This window comes from Hipposideros armiger, unplaced genomic scaffold, assembly GCF_001890085.2.
Source record: "Hipposideros armiger isolate ML-2016 unplaced genomic scaffold, ASM189008v1 scaffold_227, whole genome shotgun sequence".
Taxonomy (NCBI): Eukaryota; Metazoa; Chordata; class Mammalia; order Chiroptera; family Hipposideridae; genus Hipposideros; species Hipposideros armiger.
Genome location: NW_017731577.1, coordinates 814,495 through 839,366, shown reverse-complemented (window position 1 = coordinate 839,366; position 24,872 = coordinate 814,495). Strand labels below are relative to the sequence as shown.

Sequence of the window (24,872 nt, the reverse complement as noted above, 5' to 3'; positions counted from 1 at the left end):
GCTTGACATACAAGTAGCCCTGGATACATGATAAATACTATTTACATTAATTCTTCCTTCCCTCCCTCCTTGTCTGTGTAGTGAAGAGTTAACCTTAACCAAAGAGAGGTCTTGCTTTGGCCTTCAACTCCTGGGAGGTAATCTCTAGGCCCTCAGAATGCCTGATAGGAGTCTTTGCCTGAAAGCTTTGGCCAGGGGTGCTAACAATGGGATCAAGGATGGATGGGGGCTTTGGGCTAAGCACATCGATTTGGCCTCCAGAATGAACTGGAGACCTGAGGGTATCAACCCAACACTGACATCCAGGAAGGGCTGGAGACTAAATGTCAGCCACCTGGGCAGTATATGATCGAGTCCCATTAAAACTTCTGGACACCAAAGGCTCCTGTAAGCTTCCCTTGTTGGCAATGCTCCATGCATACTGTCACACATGGATGGTGGTAAAAGGAACATATCCTGACTCCAAAGAGAGAAGACAATGAAAGCTCTGTGGTTGGTTCTTCCAGCTTCAGACTCAGCCTTACACACTCCTTCCCTGAGCTGATTTTAATCTATATCCTTTCCCTGTTAATAAACTTGAACTATGAGTATAACAGCTTTCACTGAGCTCTGTGAGTACTTCTAGCAAACGGCAAACCTGAGGGTGGTCTTGGAAACCCCTCAATCTTGCAATTAGTGTGAGAAGTGAGGGCGGTCTTGTGTGGAGGACTGACTCCCTCAAACCTTGTAGTTAACTAACTATATAGTTGGTGAAACTCTCACACCTTCCTTCCCTAAATCTAGAAAGCTCAAAAGTTTTGAAAGATATCTTACTTTACCATTCAAATGAATTTAACAAAGCTTTCATGTTAAAAATCACTTTGAAGTGATGATGTTTGTGTATAGATTATATGCCATCATTTTATTTTTGCTTGCACAACCAATAAAACCCCTCCTCCCATAATACATATGGAAATATTTTCTTTAGTTTTGGCAACGTGGATGGCAGTGCTATTTAGAAGTAAATGAGTCACGTACAAGTAAAATTTCCAAAGATACATAACAGTAGATCTGTCAAGGTCAGATGTTAGAAAATTAACATCATTAAGAGATGTACTGATTTTCCATCTATTGATGAAATCATATGCAAGTTTTCTCCACCATCAAAAGTAGAGTGTTCCCATGGAACCTTTTGTACGCTGAAATGGTGTAAATAAAAAAGATCTGTTTTTGCTAACTGAAAGAAATCCCAAGAGGACTTCTGCTTTTATAAACCGTTACTGTACTAATGCAGGTTTTTCATAAAACCCAAGTGGCATAAACTGAACTTTCGGAAAGCGGGGATACTGGTACTTCTTTTGCTGCTCCTAACTGCTTAGTTTGCAGTACACAAGGGCTGCTTATAACTTTAAAACACCAACAGCAATACCTTTTACAGATAACAGTTCGGTAGGCAGAATTTTAAGATGGCCCCCAAATCGCCCCATTGGTAAACATGTTCTGCACAATCCCTAGGTTTGTGAATATGATAGACTTTACTCCCATGAATAGGATACATTATAAAACACAGTAGACTTTAAAACTGGGAGGTTATCTGGGTGGGCCTAACCTAATCACATGTGCCCTTTACATCTTGGTTTAGAGTTCAAAGACAGAGGAAAATGAAGATTTCAGGCATAAGAAGTATTTGACACACTACTGCTGGCTTCAGGATAGGGGGGCCACATGGTGAGGAATATACAGAGTCACTAGGAACTGTAGGCAACCCTTGGCTGACAACCAGCTAGGGGTTTCCATCACAAAGAGCTGAATTCCACCAACATGGACACACGTGAGAGCAGCGTTTTCCCTAGAGCCTGGCCAAGAGCTCAGTCTGGCGAAGCTTGAATTCAGCCTTGTGAATCCCCCAGCAGAGAGGCCAGCCAGGCTGTGCTGGACATGCATGAATTTAGAGTTAATAACTGGGCATTGTTTTAAGCCACTAAGATTTTAATAATTTGATACACACCAGTAGAAAACTAATACACACAGGAACCGAGGATTCTGCATGTCTTTCACTGACCTCTTTTCAGTCTTTCACTCTGGGAACAAGTATCACTTATGTGCTAGGTTTTATTAACCAAATAGACCCCAGATGATCACTGCCAATACTGAAAATTCCAACGAATTTTCTGAATGAGAAGTACCAAAAAAAGATACTATATGTAATATACTGAACATTTGTGTTCTCACAAATTCATGTGTTGAAACCTAATGCCCAATGTGATGGCATGAGGAGGTGGGGCCTGTGGGAGGTCTTTAATTCACAAGGGCAGAGCCCCCATGAATGGGATTAGCTCTCTTTATCAAAGAGACCCACAGAGCTGCCTGGCCTCTTCTACCGTGTGAAGTTACAGCAAACGACAGCGAACTGGGGAGCAGGCTCTCGCCAGACACAGAAGGTGCTGGTGCCTTGATTGCATGCTTCGTAGCCTCTAGAACAGTGAGAAATCCATTTCTATTGTTTATAAACCACCCAGTTTACAGCCCTTTGTACTAAGACAAGAATGTACTTACTGCTTATACAACAGATCATTTGGAAAACTCAATTCTCTATCTCCTACATGAAAGGTGTTGAAAAGGTAACACTTACATGTGCTGCGAATTATCTCCAAGTGTTCCTGGGCCTTTTAAAGGGGTGGGAGTTGGAGGGGCTGTGCCTTCTTGAAGCATACATGGGAAACTACCTTACGTTCCATGCAGAGTACACAGAATTTCTAAGTGTTTGGAGTGAAATTGGGTGTGACTTAAAAGGAGTGTGTCCCAGGTATCTTCAGAGAACATGCTACTACAATTGCTCCCTGTCTCATTCCCTTTTTATACACTTACTACAAGGCTGACATATTATTATTTGTAAGTCACAAACCTTATCCTGTTGTGCCCCTGCTCAAAAATGACCAGTTTTGATGGCCTTCCACATAAAGTCATTCATTCGCTGATACAATAAATACTTAAGCACGTAGAATATGCTACGTTCTGTGCTAGGTGATAAGGATACAACCATTAGTATGATAGACAAGCCCTGCTCTTCAATGAGATTTTCTCGTTTTTGAAAAACGTACTTCTCATCTTGTTCCACTAGAAGCCTCTGATTATCTTTAACCCTAATGAGGGCTTCGCTTCTCTGGGAATCCCCCTTTGACCTTCTCAGGCAAAATGAGGCACCTTCTCTCTGTGCTCCCATAAAATACTGTACCTAATCATATAATAAAATTGATCACATTGTGTTCAAATTGCATAGGAGTCACATCTGCATCCTCCATAAGCAGAATATATATGGGGAGAAAATTCAGGAAGCATGTGCACCCTAAATTCCTAGAGTCAATAAGAGATTATGAAATCTCCTGGGAGATTCATAGGTCCCCTTGGAAGAAGCTGAACCTGGACCTACTCCCTCCAGCAGTAGGATATACAGGATTTACACATAATGAATGGAGAGTATTTTAAATTAAGAGTAGGAATTAGGCTAGGCAGTAAGGGATGAGAGGCCATGAAATAAACTACGCTACGCCACATGTCTCACCCTCGCTCCCTCTATTTCAATTATGAGTTCCTGGAGGTCTGGCCCACAGTAGCCACTCCAGTATGCACTCTGGAGGTCAGCTACAATCTAGAACAAAGGGGCTATTAATCAGCTTACTTAGTGAGACAACCATTTTAGCAATGACAGAATGTGAGAGTGAAAAGCAGTTTAAAGATTTCCAATCTAATCCCTGTGGAAAAAACAACAACTGTGGATCCTACACAGATAGAGTCAGCGTGGGGACTCTCACATACCCAGGGAGGAAGGGGAGAGGGGTCTTAGGCATGGAGGGAGGCCCAGCTCAGAGACAGGAGCCAGGCTTTCTCCACACCTCGGTTTTCTAACCTATAAGGAGGTGGGGCAGAAAAATACCAGCTGGATGAAAGGAATCTAAGGGCCTATGGGCCGACGGTCCTCTTTGATGGACTTTACTTGTTGGGGAGAGGATGGGAGAGGTTACAGGCTTCTCAGGGAATCGCTGTTGTAAGTCTTGTGTCCATATAACTTGGTGAGAGAGAAATAAACACTGGGGAAGGAAGGCACCCAAACAGATTGAGTTAAAATTAGTTATCCCTCACAAGTTGTGTGCAAGTGCAAGGAATCTGACAAATTCTGTGCTCCATTCCATCCTATCCATCACCAACACACACACACACACACACACACACACACACACACACACACCATAAGACTCAGAGGAAGACTGGGTAAGCCTGGGGATGGGAAATGGAAGAGGGACCTCAAGTTCAAGGCAATGAGAGGTCAGCAGCAACTGCTCTGGCTCAAAGGCCACATGCACCTAATTACATCAGCAAGGTCCCAATGGTTAGAGACACTATCAGAGGGCAAACGCCAGGACAGACACAGAGGACAACCCCAGAACTGGCACACGCAGACGTGACGCTCCACACTCCCTCGCCAGATTTGAAGATACACAAACGCCTTAAACTTGGATTTTTAGTGGGGACAGGGCCAGGGCCAGCAGAAAGGTGAGGTTTGTGAGGTACCTAGGAGAGCACAAAATGTAAGGAGGCATCCCTCACAGGGTCATGGACGTGAAGGATTGCCACCTGAGCTGCCTCTCTCACTTCACCTTAGTCCTGGTCTTGAACAGGGAAATAGAGAAACTGACAAATAGAAGGAGATGATTTGATAGTGAAGACACTGACTTATTTTGTGCTACTTTTCATTTACTTTTTTATTACCTTTCAATGTGCCCAGTAGGGTAGGGACTCAGGAACAAAAATATGTTAAGGAAACTGCTCCATTTTCATTGTGTATTAGAGTAGAAGTGGATAAATTTTGACCCAATTAGATGTGTCTCAAAAATTGTTACAATGTTTTATCAAATTATTTCCCTATTTAAATTACTTAAATTGCTATAAAAATCTTTTTTTCTTTCTACCTTCTCTAAGCATATCAGGTCCATTTTCTCCCTACTATTGAACATTACATCTTACCTCACTCAACATACAAAAGGAACGAAGAACATCAATGTCTTAAGAGTCCATAAGAATGATGACCACCTGTACTCCCCTGCCAGCCTAAAGCATCTTTTCTGGTGAAGTGCTCTTCTAAAGTCTTCCAGAAAGACACATGATTTAAAATCTTGAATTGCTATAAATTTGAGATACTATGGCAATTTGCCTAATTTAAACCCTTATGAGGCGCTTTGTGGTTCCCTTTATAAATTTCAACAACTTTCACATGTTCTATTTAATAATGCCATATAGACAGCAGTGTTATATTGGAAGCCACAGTTAGGATATGTGGTTTACCTCCATGTTGCCCCAGATAGCTGAGTGTCCTTGGATGAGCACTTGATCTTCCAGGGTATTATATTCACCACATTAAAGGGCTAGCCCACACAATTTCTAAAGTTCTACTCTGTGATAATATGTCTACCTCAATTAGATGGTAACTCCCGATAGTACCTTAAACTTTCTAATTTATGAATGAATGCAGGCACAAAAAGAGTTAAGTGATTTGCCCATCACAATAGGAGAATTGGAAACAAGAAGAATGAGAGACAGAAATAATAATGAGACTTGGGTGATCAATAGTAATCATAAACATTTTGATATTTTATAGTAGTTACCATGAGTAGGTGCCATGCTAAGTGCTTTACATATGATATCTGGCTTAATTCTCACAACAATTTTAGGGGATAGGTACTTCTATGATGCCCATTTTACAGATGAGAAAACTGGCACAAGAGATTAAGAAATGTGCTCAAGGTTACACAACTACAAAGTCTTTAGCTAACTATGATATTCCTTTTAATGGCAACCAAAAGAATTCAACGAAAACAGCATAAAGTGCAGGACAAAAGAAATTCTAGAAATGCCATATATTAGAAATGTTTAACAGAACCATTTTTGAAACTAAAGTTAAATGAGAATACAGTTAAGTATTGCTCAAAAAGTTTCTTTTCATTAGGCAGTAGTTTACAGGTGCATGCAAAGTTGACACTGGAAAGAACATAATCTTTTCTTCATTTCATTCTACGGGTGAGGAAAATTAGTTTACAAGCGTAATGGCAGGGCGGTGCCTGGAAGACAGGTCTCCTCTTTTTCAGCACACTGTTCTTTCTACTGTTTTTCTAATCCTGGGTAAAGTCTACAGTGGTTGAGTGTGCAGGCTCTGAAGCCAGACTCCTCAGTTTGAATTCCCATTCTCACTAGCTACCTGTGTGATCGCATCCCCCAGTTTCCACATCTGTAAAGTGTAAGTAATAATGCCTACTGCATATGGTTGTTGTGAGAGTTAACAGAATTACTACATATAAAATATGTAGAGCCATTCCTGGTGCCCAGTAAGTACTTAATAAGTGCCGGTCTTTACTATTACTACAATAGCACATGTGGAAAAAAAGGAGATCAAAACATCAACAGGAGCTAAACAGCACACAGAGAGATCACAAAGGGCTTGTTAATACCATTTAGGTATCCCAGACTTTCTGTCTAAAAGTTATATTCCTTACTCCTAAAATGCCATACAGACAGCACAGAGTAAATTTCTGTCAGGACTAGGGAGACAGGACATGCTAAAGGGAGTAATTTACTAGCCAAGTTTTCGGGGGGGGAGTCCTAGCTTCCAGTCTTAGCTTTATCATTAGTAAGTGAATATTGGAGAGCCAGATCATGCCTCCAAGTCTCAGTTTCCTTCCTGGAACTTTCCTACAGATACTTTAGGAGGGTTCTCAAGCTTCATTAATAGCTGATATCAGAAAGGAGATTTCATATATTAATTTTTGTAATTCTAACCAAGTGAACAATACATAACCTTTAATTACCAAATCTTTTGTTTTCTTGCATTGCATCAGATTTCCTGCCATTATTAGTATAGGCATGATTATAGGAAAACATGTATAATTTGTAATTCAAACACTCTTCAATCTTACAAGGATTTCCAAGGGTAGAAGAAATGGGGACCCAGTCCCCCAGCTCTGTCCCTGGCACAGCCCACCACTTTGCTCAAGGGATCTTAACGCCTATAAAAGGAGTGCTGTATAGCTTTAAAATGACTTCATTCCCATATTTACATATTTTTAATAGGGCTATGATGAATCTCCTTCCGCTTGACTCCTATTTTGAGCTGTGATATTTTAATCTCCATTCTTGCTGCAACTTAGCAGATGAATGTGCAGTGTGACAGAGCTCAGAGGAAATAGTATAAATAAAGCAAAGTGGAGCTATGACATCTCACATTTTATAGCTTTTTTATTGTAGCCGAAGCATAAACAGAGCACAGCTGTGTTATACTTACCGCTGTGAGCACTCCCTCAAACCTTACCCCCTATTGCTTTTAAAAAGACAGTGCTCTTATTCAGAAAGCTCTTGCTATGGGTAATATGGCTCCACTGTGGCAGCTTCTACCCCAAACCCCTACACTGGACTTGTTTCTCCTCTTTCAGATGTAGATTTATTGGGTTCCATATCATTCATCTGACAGAAAACCAACGTGCAAACCACAGCCCATTCTGGACTGTGGCAAAAGCACAGTGCTCTTACCTATGGAAGATGGCTCCAGCACCAAAACTAGAATTTTCACTCCTTCTCAACACACACACACACACACACACACACACACAACACACTGGACCCAAGTAGTTTATACATGCTCTCTTAAGAGGAAAGACACAACTAACAGGAAGTATTCAAAGCAGTGTACTCTCTCAATGAAAACCTCTTTTAGAATGAATAAGTTTTATTTTTCCCTTTCAAATTAACTCTTAGTCATGTTTAAGTGAAAGTTGGAAATGCCAAGAGGGCTAAACAGAGTGAAAGTTAGAACGGTGTTGAGATGTGCAAAATAATTCTACATGCTCACATAATCATCAGGGTTTAGAATTTTTCAGGCTGCTTACTGGTTTCCTTAAGTCCGAGAAGACAGAGTAAGACAAATAGCAAGCCCCACCTACACTCTTGACAAAAATGAGGTTATGAACACGGGATTGATTAGTCCAGGACAAGTACCAGATCTAAGCAGAGCCAATTGAGTCCTCCCCTGAGGTATTTTATTGAAGTAGAATGGAAAACGCATCAAGCTATGAAATTCCAGTGTTGTCATCAATGGTGACATTTCCTCCCACATGGAGCTATCTCTGTTACGGCAAGAAAGACTGACAATTGACATGCAAAGTGACATGGAGACAAAAGAAAGGTATCAAGCCCTGACAGAGTATGACTCCCTGATTCCAGTTGTTCCTGAGGCCCGTCTACATTTCTGCCTCCCGACAACTTGGTGATGGGCCTTTTTTGTAATCTTTTACCCAACAAATTCCAGATTTTTTTCTTATGCTGCCTCAAACTTACAAAAAAAAAAAAAGCCCTAACTATTACACTTTCCAGAAGAAGACTCTTTTTTCAGTTCGGTTAGAATTTATCCTTCCCTTTTCAAATACCACCACACTCTTTCTTGGAGGGAAGAAAAAACCCTCTGGGCTTGTGGAGGAATGTGTAATGAAAATTTAAAAGACACATGCATCCAAGTGAAAAGAATATAGGGGCACAGTAGCCTACACACCAGTGCAGTGAAATGAAAGACAGGAAGATTGATTTGCATCATCATTAACATGGCAGGAGAAAAGCACAAGAACACAATCCTTGCAAGAACCACCTCCATTGACAAACGTAATTGTTTTGAAACAACAGGCCCAACTGGGCTGACACAGGGGCAAAGTTGGTATCCCAAGCTTCTCAGCTATCTACCCGCCCCAAGTTGCTCTTCTGCCAAGCTCATTGTTTACCAAGCTGCCAGCCCAGCCCAGGGATCTGATTAGCAATTTGCACTTTTGTGAGAGGATTAACAGAATTCCTTTGTTTTGATGTCGGATTATCAAACTGCATCTTTAAAGAGGTGTGACCTCATCCAGATTCATAAGCCTGCTCCCTTGAGAATGACTTGAATTTTACTCCACTTGCGCAACATATAATTTCATAAAGGAGTTACTGTCAAAACATGGTACTCAATTCTTGATGTGTGCGAAGAAGCACATTTGTAATGTAAATAACCTCAGAAGTTTTGTGATATTTTAAAATAACCCATCTGGTGGGAAAACAAGGATTTTCAACCCATTTGGTTCCAGCACTAGTAAATTAGCATGCATCTAGCTCATAGAACCCACATATAAACCCCATTCCCAAAATGAGATTCCTGGTACTTTTATTTTCAAGGGCAAGTATTTTAATTGTCCCATGCTCTCGACAAATTGTATTTTTTTAAAGGAAAGTAGAATGTAAAACAGAGTAAACTGAGGAAAACCAAAGAATTTGATGTGTTAGGTCAAAACGATATCAAATTGTTTATTTACACCTCATGGTGTATATGTCTAGTTTTACCCAAATATAAAGATGAATGAGGATAATACAAAAGAGTTTTGTATTTCTAAGTTTGTTCAGTAATAGGCAACTAATCAGAAAGAAAAGTCCCTGAACTTTCCACCAAAGTTTGAAACAAGTAAATCTTCCAAGGTGGGGGCACCAATGGGGCAGTGTGTAACTGACTGAGGCATTAATCTTCAGACTTCACACTTGTGTAATTTTTACTTGAGGTGGCAATACCGACAGAACGCACAGAGCAGTCCAGCCTGAGGAAGGCATGCATTCATTACTAGTATGAGAACCTATCTGGGGAAGTACATAGATACCCATTCAGCTACAAATGGTGAAAGGGCAGTCCTGCCATGACAAAGGCCCACAAAGCCAGACACCTCTGGAGATCAAGCGGTAACTTTACACGTTAACAAATTAAAAGTCAAAACAAACAAACAGCCAAAACACCCTGGATCATAAAGAGGAAGCAAGTATAATTAAACATATGTTTACTTTTAATATTAATATAGGTTATTACCCCAAAGTGGGTAGATTTGGGAATGTTTCTTTAAGTTAGCTGAGTTTCAATTACAAGGAGAGTGTATAAGACAGGCCCTGATAAATACGGTGTAAGATCTGTCTGTCTGTCTGTAAGCATAGTATATACACAGATGACTGTTACATCAATGGTTCTTAATGAGTGGTTACGTGGATGAATGAATTCACCTGAAAAATCTTTTGTTAAATACTCAAGACATGTACCCCAACTTACAGCCAGTGGATGGAATAGGAGCATGTTTTTCTGAAAAATCTGAGTTGGATAGTCTGTGGATCCCTCTTGAAACAGCCCTTCTTACATTTGAAAATAGCCCCTCTCCATGGATTATGTGCTAGTCTTGTCTTACTAACTAAATTGGAAATGTATTTCAAAAGTTGATCATGTCTTTTAAGAGCCTCGCACAGCAACTTGCACATAGTTTGGTGTTCAGTAAAAGTTGGATACATTCAAAAAAGACTCGTGGTTAATTAATAGGGATGTGATAGATGTTATCTTAGCAGGCAAATACTTGAGGGAGAATAAGAATGAAAAAAATAATTTAGTAAGAATTTGACTTTCCCCATAAAGCAGCCTACGTGGAATTCAAAAAGACAACAACGTGCATTATTTATGCTTTATCTGGCCATAAATATAGAACACCAGCCAAAATCAACTTTGAATTATTCATTTATTCAACATATCTTTATTGAATGTCTCCACTTGCCAGGAACGATCTTGGGCTGTAGAAATAGAACAGTAAACAAAACAGACAAAGCTCCCTGTCCTCATGCAGCTAATGTTCTACTCAGGGAGACAAAAAGTAAATAAGAAAAATGAATAGTTATATACTATGTTAGTTAGGGAAGTGCTAAGGAGAGAAATTAAAGCAAGGGATGATAGAAAGCATTTGTGGGAGGGCCAGAAGTGATTTTAGATAGAGTAGAAGGAAGGGCCTCACCAGAAAGGTACCATTTGAGTCAAGAACTGAAGAAAGTGCTGGAATGAGTCATGCGTATCTGACGAAGCGCACTGCAGGCAGAGAGAAATGTAGAGGAGTGCAAAGGTCCTAATAGGGCGGGTCATGCCCAGCACGTTAGAGACAGAGCTGTGGGCACGCGGTTCATGCAAAGAGAGTGTGGGGAAGAGCAGAAGAAGGTGATGTTGGTGAGGAGGCGAGGAGGGAGGAAGCTGACTCTGCTCCTTGGGACTCCCAGGAAGCCAGGGAGTCCAGCGCAGAGCAAGACATAATCTGACTAATCTGATCTACATTTTAAAGGTTCATCCTGGCTGCCATATGAAAGCCGACTAAAAGGGAACAAATGTAGGAAGGAGTCCAGATAGGAGTCTATGCCACAAGCAGAAATGACAGTGGCTTAGACCAGACTGGAAATAGTGGAGGTGAGGAGTGGCGGTCAGAACCTGGGAACATTTTGAAGGGCGTGCTGACAGAGTTTTGCTGAGGGGTTAGGTAGTATATAAATGAAAGAGAGAGAGCCAAGGATGAAAGGTTTGGAGTCTGGGAAATGGGAAGAGTGGGTTTTCCTTTAACAGCTGGGGAAGAATTCCAGAGGGGCAGCTGTGAGGGGCACATCCGGGGCTCATTTACTTGCACCCAGGGGAGTTGCATGTGAGTACTGTATATGGAGTTCGGGAGGGTGGTTACAATGTAAAAGAAATGTATATTCCCACACACATTTTTTCCTAGTTCTGACCACTAAAAGTGGTTGTTTTCAAATGAGTCTTTATTTAAAAAGACATGACAGAATTGGCAGTGTCGTCAATAAAGGTCTTTCAAAAAGTACAGAAATCTTTATACAGCCCTTTGGTTTTAATAGAAACAGTTCCTTAAAGCTCATCATATACTGAGAAGTCACAGGGAGAAAAATTCATACTGTCAATGCATGTAACGCATGCTAAAGTAAAGCCTAGGTTTCGTGGTCTGCCTTGATAGAGGCTGTAGTTTAGACAATCCAGAAGAACATATATGTAGCACCACCCCTGGACATGTAGGTCTCACATCTTTCCAGGAATGGCTTCTGAGGGCCCGTGGAGACCTCATGCTGAGCACATTTGAAGTTCTGTGCATTATCTTTAAGATTTATGTGGAATTTCAAAAATAATTTCAAATATTAAATGTTTTACAGTTTCCACTAAATTACCGGATTTCCCTCCAAATCATTATGTAAAATTGACTTTGATCATTGTAGACTACTTTATAACCATCATCATCATCACCATCATCATAGCTGTCTTTTATTAAGTCCCATTATGTGTTAGGCCTTGCATATGACCTTGATAATACTACATACCAGACCCTCTGTATTATATGCATTAAATCATTTAATTCTAATATTAAACCTGTATTATTCATAAATATTTCTTACACAAACGCCAGATAGCTCATGAAAAAAAAAAAAAACTATGGAGAAATTTCTTCTCCCTTACTGTGAAACCAAAAAAAAACAGTGAAGAATAAATAACATACATAAATATGTGGAATGGGAAGCAATTGAGAAAGTGGCACTCCTGGGTATTTGTCACTTAACTGGGAAATGCATATCTGAACAACAATCATATACCAAATGCTCTATATCCAAACAAATGTCCTATACCGATGAGATGCCATCCATTTCAAAGAATTGGTAATAATTTATTTGAGTAGCAAGTTGATAAAAATTAAAATAGTACTTGTAGAAATAAGAACAAGTAATCTGAAACTATGGGTCTGTAGTTAAATGATAAAATTTACTATACAAAATATTGGAGAACAAATGAATGTAATTTCTAAAAAGCCAAGAAACATCTAATCAAGTATTTATAAGATATATCTGGATTCCAGAAATAAAATAAATAGGGAAGTATACTTCCACAGCCTTGAGTATTTCTTCCAAATCCTACATCCATTTAAGTTGGCAGGGCATATCAGTGGTTTATTTGGATATTGTCCACAGTTGTAAATGAGCATCTTCGTTTCTGTATTTTGGCACTGGACCATGTAAATGATTATACTGCTATATATTTAATGTAGTAGGTATAAAGCATGGCACAGAGTAAAAGTACCAATTTTAGAAAATCATAAAATGCATCAAATAACTTCTCTGAAGTCATCAGCGTTAAGTAGCCTGCAAACCATGGGGTTGCTGAATACAGCATCTCCATTAACATGATCACTCAAGTAACCTTCCACTCTCTACTCCTACATTCAACCCAACCCTATAGATCCTGTCTTTGCAAAAGGAAGGAGAGGTCACATGAAGCATGCCTTCTGTGCATAGCACAAAGTCAGATGTGGGATCTAACACTCCCCCTATAAACCCAGAAAGAAACTTGGTGAAACACGCAGGAGAGAAGACACGCTTTTTTGACATCTCACATGCATCATGAAAGCCGACTATCACTTTCTTAGTCAGAATATTAAAGTGCTATCCTTTTACTGTCGGTTTAAAAAGGAAAGTAGGGCTAATATACATAATCAGTTAAATCGTTAAGTAGGCAAATTTTGTTTCTCCAAATCCTACATCTTTTTGATGACAAGCTTCTTTCTTTTTCTTCTGCCATTTCTCTCCTCAGACTGTCTCTGACCACATTAGAGTCCAATTTATTTGTTCAGTGAAGTTGAACTCATGGTGAACACCCCATACTTATAATATCCCCTTTGATTTCTGACTCTCATCAAAATGTATCTACTCTATGTTCTATTAGCCAAAGCCCAAACCTTGAACTTCCAAGATCACAGCTGGCCAAATGATAATACAACTGGCGCCAATGCGCCAGTGGTTAGAGGCAGAAACTGACTTGCAAGGGAACTTCCAGAGGTAATTAAGTCAATCCTCCACGTAAAACTGGAATCCTCTATGTAATTTCACTATCAAAATCTCAGATTCAGTCCAACTCTATTTCCAGAGGTCAAATGTCTCTTCCTTTTGAGGCAACACATCCAATTTTAACTGTCCTCTCCTGGTCTCAGTATTGGATATACACAGAATCACTTGTGTCTTCACACTCAGAGGTAGCCTCCACCCTTCACCCAGCTCTGTGCCCCAGGAGGCTGATGTCTGTGAATCACAGTAAGAGACTCCCTAGCTCCCAGTTTCTAGTTGGGCTTCAAATAGGAGGCATCAAGAAGAGATCAGAGAGGAAGAGAAGAGTGAGATCAGGATATGTATTTCTGCAGCTCCCTCTTTACAGGTGACTGTCAGCATTGGGTGGTGTCTCTCCAGGCATGTGGGCTTCTCCATACAGCTCCCCTCCTGGTCCCTTCAGGCCTAGGCATGGTGACAACTCCCTGCTATTTCACCCCCCAGAGTACTGTACCAACCCTGCTTGGTTCTTCTTAATAACAGTTTACTTCAGATATAATTCACATATCATACAATTCACCATTTAAAGTATATAATTCATTGGTTTTTAATAAGTTCATAAAGTTTTAAAACCATTACTATAATCAATTTTGGAACATTTTCATCACTATAAAAAGAAACCCCATACCCATCAGCAGTCACTTTCCATTTCTTCCCAAGCCCTCAGCCCTAGGCAGCCACTAATCTTTCTGTTTTTATAAATTTGTTTATCTGGGCATTCCATAGAAATGGAATAATAAATAGCTTTTGTCACTTGGGATAATGTTTTCAAGGCTTATCTATACTGTTAGTATACAACGATTCTTCATTTCTTTTTATTGCCAAATTATATTCCATTGCATAGATATACCACATTTTATTTGTCTACTCATCAGTTGATGGATAATTGGGTTATTTCTGCTCTTTGGCTCTTATGAATAACTCTGCTATGAACATTGTGTACAAGTTTTTGTGTGGGTATATATTTTCATTTCTCTTGAATGAACCTACGAATGGAGTTTCAGGTCATATGGTAACTCATGTGCTTTGAAGTTCTGAGAAACAGCCATATACTTTCCCAAACAGCTGCCCACTTTACATTCCCATTAGTGGTGTATGAGGATTCTAATTTCTCCATGTCCTTACGAACACTTGTTATTTTCTCTTTATTATTGTCGCCATCCCAGTGAGCATGAAGTGATATCTTATTGTTCTTGATCTTTTCAACCCTGCCAATACCCTCATAATTACTCCCTGTAGTAAACTCTCTTCATATCATTTCATTGAAGTTCACCATCAGTTTCTTGCCAGAAGACTCAGACTGACTCAAGGCTAATTCTTTTTCATATTTTTGAAGATTTTTTAAAATTCTCCCCAAGTTTCTGTTTTTCATGCTAAACAATTCCTCTTTATATGAACTGTTGGTTTCTAGATTATTTAGTCCCCTAACTCACCAGCTTTAGACATTAAAGTGTCCACATCCTTCCAATTATTTTACCCATAGTGACATATGTGAACTGATCACTGTACATTTTATCAGGTGATTACATCATCAGTTATGGACACTATATTTCTTCTATTAATGCTGTTAAAAGTGATACTAGCTCTTGTTTGATCAGCTATGTCCTACTGTTGGCTTACACTGAACATAAAATCAACCATAATATCTTGACAATGGACTATCAATTTAGATATTCCCCTACCTATAATTGACCCATTGATTTAAAAATTAGATGCAGAATTACTTTAACACTATTAAATTTCATCCCGTTAATTTTTGGCCAACATTGAGCCTATCTGACTTCCTAAGCACCAAATGTGATGAAATGTGTTGAAGTACCAAGTATGTCTTTGTCAGAAAAGGGGAAAGCATTAGTTTCCTCACTTACTTTCTTCCTTCATTAATGCTCTTAATAAAAATCATAAAGTGGATAACCAATGAGTAGAATGGGTGGCACCTGGCTAGAGATCTCGCTTCAGATTGATAACTGTATACTAATCTATATCCTATAGATATGGCTCTTCAGTTATTAGTCTATATTACTATACTTTAACCAAATGAATTTCCTTCCTGATTTCTCAGAATTTTATGATATAAAACTATATTTTATAAATGATAATAAGGTAGCTCTATTTACAAGAAGTTAATTTTGCAGGATTGGCTCTCAGAGAACCCATACTGGCTTCTAAGTGTTTAGAAATGATCTACATAATCATTCAATCTAGAATTTTACTAAAATTCTTAAAACATAGCATTTTAAAAATATTACTTTTCCTCTGATTTTAAATTCAGGGTAACATTTACTCATCTTGGGTCTTTAGCATTTCCTTTCTTCTACATGCTATTTCAAATTTTGCCAATTATGAGTCTTCAAAAACAACATCTAGTTAGTAACCACCTCACCCTAGTATGTATGGGTTAATTATGGGCACTCTGACCATTTAATACCGAAATCAAAACATCTAAATATCACCTCTGATTGCTCTCCTTTCCGCACACCTCCAAATCTACACCATCAGTTAGATCTATTCAAAATATACGAAAGTATGACTACTTCTTGCCATTTCACTACTGTCATTCTAGGACAAGCTAGAATCACCACCTCTCACTGGATTACTGTAATGGTCTCCCCACTTATCTTCCTGCTTCCACTTTTTTTTTTCCTGTCTATTCTCTACACATAGCCAGGGTAAGCTTTTAAAATGTGCATTTTACGCCAAGAACAACCATGTTCCCATCACGCTTACAATAGAATAAAACGCAAGTGGCCTCACCCTGCTGTCCTCTCCAATCTCTTCTCCCTGCTGCCCCCACCCACCCTTACCCCTCCCTCCTGTTTTACCCACACAGGCTTTCTTGCTGTTCCTAGAACTTGGCACGCTCAGCGTCTCTTCTGGGTCTTTCCCTTCACCATTCCTTCCCCCTAAGTTCTCCCCATAGATTTTCACATGGCTTGTAATCACTCAGGTCTCAGGGGCCATCTCCTCTGAGAACTTTTCCTGACCTCTTTATCTAAAATAGCACTTCCAAGCTCTACCCTTCACTCTATTTCCTTCATCTGATTTATCACTATTTTGAAGCATGGTATACTTATTTTCTTATTTGTACCTTCAGCCCTAAAATCTAAGCACTTTCAGAGCAGGGGCTTTTTCTGTCTTGTTCACCAATATACTTTTATTCACCAGCCATAATTGTTATTATCTATAATAATAAGTAAAATAAAGTGTATGCTCAAAAAATAATTTTTAAATGAATTGAAAGTGAACCCGAAAGGAAGGAATCTAATACTATGTGGAGACGGGGAGAAACACGTAGGACTGAGGGCGGATTTGGCAAGTCTTCCATCCCCCTGTGCTTTAGGACGCCCATGTGAGAACACGGTCTTCATTCACTACATCAATCAACAGACCAACAGGTTGAGTCTGAATCCTCCAATATCAAAACACAGCAGCATATGAAAGTCTTCAATCTCAAGTATGAAGCATGGGTATTTTTTTTCCCTATCTCAACCACTACTCTCCAAGTGATAATAAATGAATAAAGTAGATGGAAGCTAAGAAAAAAATAAAGCAAAATTAGAATCTGGCAAAAAGCAAACCCAGTGCCTGGGGCAGCCTGGGTTGATGGATGATGACATCTAGCAGACAAATCCTGTTCCCCATTCTAAACTCTGTCTACTAAACAAATTAGCAAGCTCATCAATATCTGCACAGCACTGACCTTCTGCAGCAGCAGCTGCTGCAAAATCACAATGCTGACTTTTGGGTTGTGGTCTTGCGGATGGGATGCAATTATAGGCCAATCAAGGTGGGAGATAACAGAATGACAACCCGATATTATAGGAAAATGCTTTGCAAGGGCTTGGAGAATAAACAGCTTGAGGGTCGCCTGCACTGAATCTGCCACTCATCCCACCCCCCCATATCATCAGATGTTTGAATAGTGAGTTGTGAAAAGTTAATTCTTTAGCTAGTAATTAACTAAGCAAAACTTACAATAAAACATTTAATGATTAAGCAGAAACTTATAAGATATAGAATCTTTTATCTGAATTATGCTTTAAAACATGGTCCTTTTCATGAAAACTAGTACTCAGTGTGAATATTATATTAAAAAATGGCAAAACTCTTCTATTCTTTAAAAAATTGTAACACAATATCTTCTGTTTTAGCACGAGAAAAATTTCATCCCTTATTTTCAAAGAAGAGAGAAGAGATAAAACCACATACAACATACACAACACAGCAAATAGATCTTTCCTTAAAGGTTTAAAATAAAAATGGCAAAGAAGGAAAGAAAGGGTTTTGATGATTCATTTTACAGGGAGTGGTCTAATATGCATCTACATGAAGATAAGGATGGCGAAATATTCTTCAAACATCCTACACTGGGAACACATAAAACTAGTGGTTTACCTCATGATATACAATAGTATTTGAGAACTGAGACCCTGGCCACTATTAATTAACTAGGGAAAATGTGGCTGAAAGAAAATGGAAGAGGCAGTAGACTACCTGAGTATAGTTTAGGCAATTTCTCATTAGAGCCCTGAAATTATTCAAAGTGGGTTTTATCACTTACCCCAAGAGAAACTCGGCACCTGTGTCTGGCTAATCACACCCCTTCACACTAAGAGGCAACAAAGGCAAGCCTTTGAGCAAGAAGAAGAAGAGAAGGTCATCATGAAACTTATTGTAGTTGCATGATGCCAAGACACAGGACAGAAGAGCACTGGGTACAGATCAGCGTCCCATGAGCCTTTAGCAAATTCTGATTCCAATAATCTGTGCAGAGGCTGACTCCCAAGCCTAATCTGTGCAGGGAGCCCCATCCCAGTGGCTTTGCTATTCCCAGTTGACATTTGTTGACTATTCAGACCAAGCTGCAGAGCTGGCTCCTACTGGGGATAAATGGCGAGGTCCTTGTCATTTGAAGAGGTCTCACAGAGCAGGTAATTCCCACCTCTCTGCTCTGAAGCATTTTGTACCTGTCTTATTAAGGCACTCACCAAGGTTGATATTTGTACAAGTTGTAGTATCCTCATCAGATTGTAGGAAAACACAAATAATTCTTTTGGGGGGCACATCTAGAATAGTACCTGAAAGAGCTAATCCATGCTTAATATGTGGTGAGCAAAAGGGGGCCCTGTTGTTCATATTTCCCTTAAGTTGAAAACACAGTAGAAGAGCATTATTTCAAACACCAAAAATAGCATTTAAATGTTTTCCCAATCATATGCTTATTGGTTTTCTGCTGAAGTCTCAACCTTTTTCTCTTTTCTCAAATTATGATAAAACTTTTTACTAAATGGTGGGCTTCAAAGGATCAGAGATCATTTTCTCTCCCCTAACATAATGCTTGATGATCTCATAGATTCTCATTAAATGACTATTGATTAATGAGTGTCCTATCAAGGGCACCTAGATATTGATGATTCTCCCATTTTTCTTCCTGTTACTCACTACACTTTTCTTAAAAAAAACCCACAAAAAACAAAAAAACTTATTTTAAATGATCAGTCCCTTTCTTCTTAGTGAATATGACCTTTACCTAAAATGGGCCAGCACAGGGGTAAGGACTGCAGGGACATTCACTCAGGCCTGGAGGATGAGAAAAGACAACACAGAACTGTATTTTAAAAAGAGCTACCATTTTGTCAGCAGCCTCCAGTCTTCAGTCACAGATCAGTGTCTGGTATCAGCCGTTGACAATTCTCAGTCACAGGAAATTTTAAGAGAAGTGTCATTTTAGAAATGAGAGTATTAATGGTGACTTGAAGGAAGTAGAAAAAAATTGGCAAAAAAAAAATTATTTCCCTATTGCTCTCTGATTCGCTGTGTGACTTAAGACATGTGGACAAATTCTCTGGGCCTTACTTTCCTTTTCTATGAATGCTGGTAGAAAAGCCACTGAATCTTGTGAACTATAATAATTCTAATAGGGTTACGTTAAATATTTCTACATTTTGTTCCCGGGCGGCGGGGACAGGGAGGGAGGCTAGCAGAGTGAAAATAATACTACAGCATCCTCCTTGTGGACATAAACCAAATTCAGGTTTCCTATCTCCCTTGTTATCTATTCTGAGGTGCTGGAAATAAGGAACTTGTGTTATTTTGTGGACCCTGACAGGCGGATGCCTTGTCACAATCCTATGTCTAATCTTCCAGAACTCTCAAGCTGAAAATCACTTTCAAACAGGGATTTCCTGGGTACCACTAGCACTGACATCAAAGCCTTCAGTTCAAGGGTCACATCTCGTCTTCCACTCCCCCCGGCGTCTCTGTCTGGCCTGCCCTCGCTGAACGAAATGCCCTCTTTATCTCAAAGAAGTGCAACTGCTGTGAAAAGGAGTCTGGGGAGGGAGATTATTGGTTGCAAGTGTTTGAAAGATTCTAATAATTGCAGCTAGGGATCCGTCCTCTTGTGTCACGTAAGTTGGAAAATGGGTCAGACATAATGCATTTGGTTAAGTGTCTAAACTGAAAAGGTGCTATTTTATTTTAAATGGCATCATCTTTACAAAGGCTAAGGTTACTGGTGCAATGCTCTCTCATTTTAAAACGTATCAGGGACATGGCCTCTGAGGGTCAGGCTTTCATTTGCTGATGTTAATTCTCAGCTGCCTGCTCCTCGTCTTTCATTGTGCCCTGTGTCTGAGTTGGCCATGCTCCTGATTCCCTGCTATATCCAGACGGTCCATGTAAATAGTGTTTATGTTAAGGAAGTCATGTTCAGTGTGACTGGAGCACACAGAAACTGATGTTGTTGTCACTTTAGATTAAGCTCTTATTTTAGTAAAGGAGGCAATTGGAGCAGGCAGCTGAGTGGCCGAATGAAATATTCAGCTCATTTCATTTAGAGCTGCCCTGTTTCCATTGTTCATGCTGGCAAGGCTGGTTAACCCTGTTGATGCCAGCACAGCAGCAGCCCCTGCTTGGGTCTGCATCTACTCTCAGCCTGCCTCCATCAGCACACCCAGAAGTCATCAGGTGAACGATGTAGGTCACCCCTGCATGCGCCTTTGTGAACTCCTGTCCATCTGTGTGCCCAAAACGGATGCTTTGAAAAGGGGTTGTCTATATGCGTGTGTAGAGCATGTCTAAATCTCCAGGGACAAGAGGGAGAGAGGTGAGCACACAGATGCTTAGGACAGGCTGTGAATGCTTTTGTGATGATGACTAAAATGTTAAAATGAGTTTACCATAGGAAGATGTTGGGCTTAATTCCTTGTAACATTGTAAGGACTACCACTGACAAGGAGCTATTTCACACAGGTAGACACCATCATCCCAAGGCAAATGTACTAGTTACATAAATTTTTGCTTGAAACTTACCGTTTGGAAGGAGTTATGTATAGAAAAACTTAATAGTACTTTGCTAGCAACTTTCCTAGGAGGACCATTAACTAATTGTATCCTGGCCACGCCTCAGAATTTGAGGCACCTGTTCCGAGACTCTCCTACCATTACAATATAATCCATTCTGACCAAAACGTCTTCTGACTTCTGAGGCTTTCTCTTTCCCTCCCTCTCTGCTCCCACCCCTCCCTCCCTCTCTCCCTTCCCCTCCTCTTTCCTCCTTCCTATTTTTTTTCCTTTTGACATGTTAAACCAAAAAAAAAAAAAAAAGATGGTTGAGGGAAATGATAAATAATAATGGCATATGTCAAATCCCTGGTTAAATTAAGTTTTAACAGTTTTTCACCCATAAGAAAATGCTTTGTAGAATGAATGATTTCATTACCTCAAGATCCTGAGAAGGCAGAAATTCTTAGCTACACCTTACAAATATCATTTAATGTCCATATAAAGGACCAGTCATCACTGAAAAAAATAACTCATTGCTATTATGAAGAGGCATTCAATTCCAAACACACAATGAGTGACAATTATAAACGAGGCTCTATGCTAGGCTAAAAGTGACTCTTACCTTCATGCTATCTAAATATTTAATAAGTATTGTTTCTGTGGACTCAGGTTTTCTGGGGGCCCAAAGCTTATGCAATTTCAGCATAAGAATACAAATTTAAAATTTTAATTTAACATGAAAGTGAATATTTATTTACAGTGAAAGAATCCCAATAAACTGCTACTTTAAAATGCTGAGAATTATCACAAACATCACAAATTTGGAAAAAAAACATAACATTCTTATTAATTAGCTCTCTGAGCACACCTCTCTAATGCTTTGTTTCCTAAGTTCTGCGTAGTCTTTGATTGCCTCTTTGTCAATATTGTTTTCTATACAGGAAATAGAAAGATAATCCATTCTATCTAGTATGTTTCATCAAAATTTGTTTTTAACTATACCTAGCTGGGGTTCAGAAAACATGCAGCTACACACACACAGTGGTACTTGCTGCTTGTATTATTGCTACAAGTTTGTGCCCTAAAAGCACAGCTATCTGAGAAATGCTACTTAAGTAACATCCATCAAAAAGAAAAGAATACATGGCATGTTAATAGTAATATAAACTGCATTAGTCATTAAATTTCTGACAAGAGAAAACTTCTATTGTGACTGGGCATTGATACAAACTATACCCTCTGTTGACAGAATTACACATCTAATCATAAGAAAGGTTCTCCATAGAGTAGATTCTGGTTCTGTATGTTTCAAACCTAGTTTTCCCCTTCCATTCACATGTGTCAGATGTCAGTGCTATAGGACGGATCCATAGGACAGTAGGGCTTCCGGTTCCTCACATATGTGTCACAATTATTTAGGCCAAGGGGACCATCTCCCATACTTTGCTATACATAGAAGTGTTTGCAAACAACATAATTATGTTCCACTTAATTTCAAATCAACTTATCCCCAGTTTGACTCCCTCTTTGGTGGACCTGCCCCTACACAGACCAAAACAAAGCCATGGTCTCGCCAATTTAGATGGAATTCTCTCCTGTGCTGACTCTCAAAAACAAATTGCAATCTGGTAACACATTATCTCTAAAAAATATACATAGCTATGTTTGTTGCAAAAATAGGCATAGCATATTTATCCATTAAACAGAATATGAAATCAAAATATTCTACATATCGGTAAAGTAAGAAAAGTTTTTTTTTATATTTTTTAAAATAAGGTTTGCATATTGAGTTTATTCATTTGAATTCTCTTTGATTACACATTAAACAGATACCAATTCTTTGCACCCAGATTGACTAAAAAGATAAAACATAAACTTTCAAGCCAAACCTCGGTTTTTAAGAAATCCAATCCATAATTCAGCATACTCATGAAAGTAGCTAAACTTATCTAAGTTTTCATGGACTTTCCAAACCATTCATTAAGAGTTTAAAGGAAAAAATGGTCTTAGATTTCGGAATCAAATTCTAGTTGAAACTTTTGAGATAGGCGGCCCAGTCTCTGCAGTGGGTGAAATGACCTGTTTACTAGCTTTCAAATTTTTCATCTTTCTTTTTTTTTTAAAGATTTTTATTGGGGAATTGGGGATGGGAACAGCGCTGGGGAATTGGGGGAAGGGGAACAGACAAGTTGCTGTTGTTTTGTTCTTCAGTCTAGTTGTGGAGGACATTGCTTCACTGGCCCAAGATGGCACCATCATTGCGCTCTTCCCGGGCGAGGCAGATCGGTCGCCGGCTTCTGGACAGCCGCTTACGGTGCCTTGAGGGCCATTCAAGCTGGCTGCTGGCTACACACGGTAGCCCATGGCAACCCACTGCAGCAGGGGCTGCAGCCTATGCTGTCGCCGGCTACTCACGGCGGCCCAGCTCCAGGTTGAGCTGTTGTTCAGCATCTTAGCTGTAGAGGGCAGTGTCACTGGCCCTCATATGTGGGATCCGAACCGGGGCCCTCTGGCGTCCCAAGCCAGTTTTTAAACAATGTGCCACTCGGCTGGCCCCATATCTTTCCATTTTGTTTATTTTCTTCATCCCTCCTTCTTTTCTTTCTTGAAACTTTAGAAACTGGGTGGCCCTACCACAAAAACCCTTAGCAAATTAAATGAAAAATATTTCAAGACATCAAGTTTGTGAGAGAGGGTGGGGGAAGAATTAATACATATTGGAAAGTTGCTGAGCAACAGCAAAGCAAAAACCGAAGCGCAAACCCCCAGAAGTTTGCAGAAACAGACGTTAATGAACAGAATCAATTATAGCCAACTCCAGTCAACAACACCCGTTCAAAGTCATTCTAATACATACATCAACAGTCCAAATTTGGACCTGCCAAGTCTAGTTTCCTGTTTCGTTTCTCTGGTCTCTTAACCTAAATAGACAAAATGCTTTGTTGTAATACTGTTGCAACCTAGATATATTCCAAATACCATTGGCAAAGCAGAATAAAACCACTCATGCCCCCCACACATAAAACACACACACACACACACACACACACACACACACACACACACACACATGCATGTGCATTTTGGTGTTTTGCAAGTTGTAGATTGCCATGAGTTCAAATAAAGTATGCAACAAAACTGAAATTTATCATCAAATACAGTATTTAACAACGCCTCACGGGAAAATGACTTTTAAATATGATGGTCTAAAACAGAGGTTGGCACAGTATGGACTGTGATATAAATCCAGCTCACCGCCTGTGAAACCCGAATGGCTTAATGAATTAACATTTACAATCAATTTGATGATAGAGAACATTAACTTTAAACTACAATTAAGTGAAATGTCTCCTCCCCCAAAAATTCAATTTTTCTCATCATTAGACTTCCATTATAAGAAAAATTAATCAATGATTATTATTATATTTTGAACTATGTCAGTAAAAATTTTGTGGAAAATGTTTTTCTCTCTTACAGTAAGTATCTCATAGTATCCTCAACTTCACCTCTGAACCTACAAAGCCTAAAATATTTACTATCTGGTTCTTATCAGAGAAAATTTGCTGATACCTGGCCTCAAACTATCTGATCTATAAAATTGTTTTGGCCCCATCTATATCTAGCTTTTATAATATATGTATGAATATATGCATTTAGAGTATATAACATAACTATTTACATAAAAGATTTACAACTACCTCCTAATGCTTCCTAAATCGCTACCAGGAAAAGACCACAATAATCACCCCCGAAAATAGATTCCTATGCAGAGCTCACGATAATGGATGGTGTTTATCTCACCTCAGAATAAAATGAAAAGGAGGTACTGA

The 24,872-nt window shown here is 39.4% G+C and overlaps 1 protein-coding gene across 7 annotated transcripts in view; it reads right to left on the bottom strand.

Annotated features, from left to right (window-relative positions):
- SOX5 (SRY-box transcription factor 5) overlaps positions 1 to 24,872 on the bottom strand; it is a 987,332-nt gene that overhangs the window by 823,290 nt on the left and 139,170 nt on the right. The gene's annotated exons all lie outside the window — the stretch shown is intronic.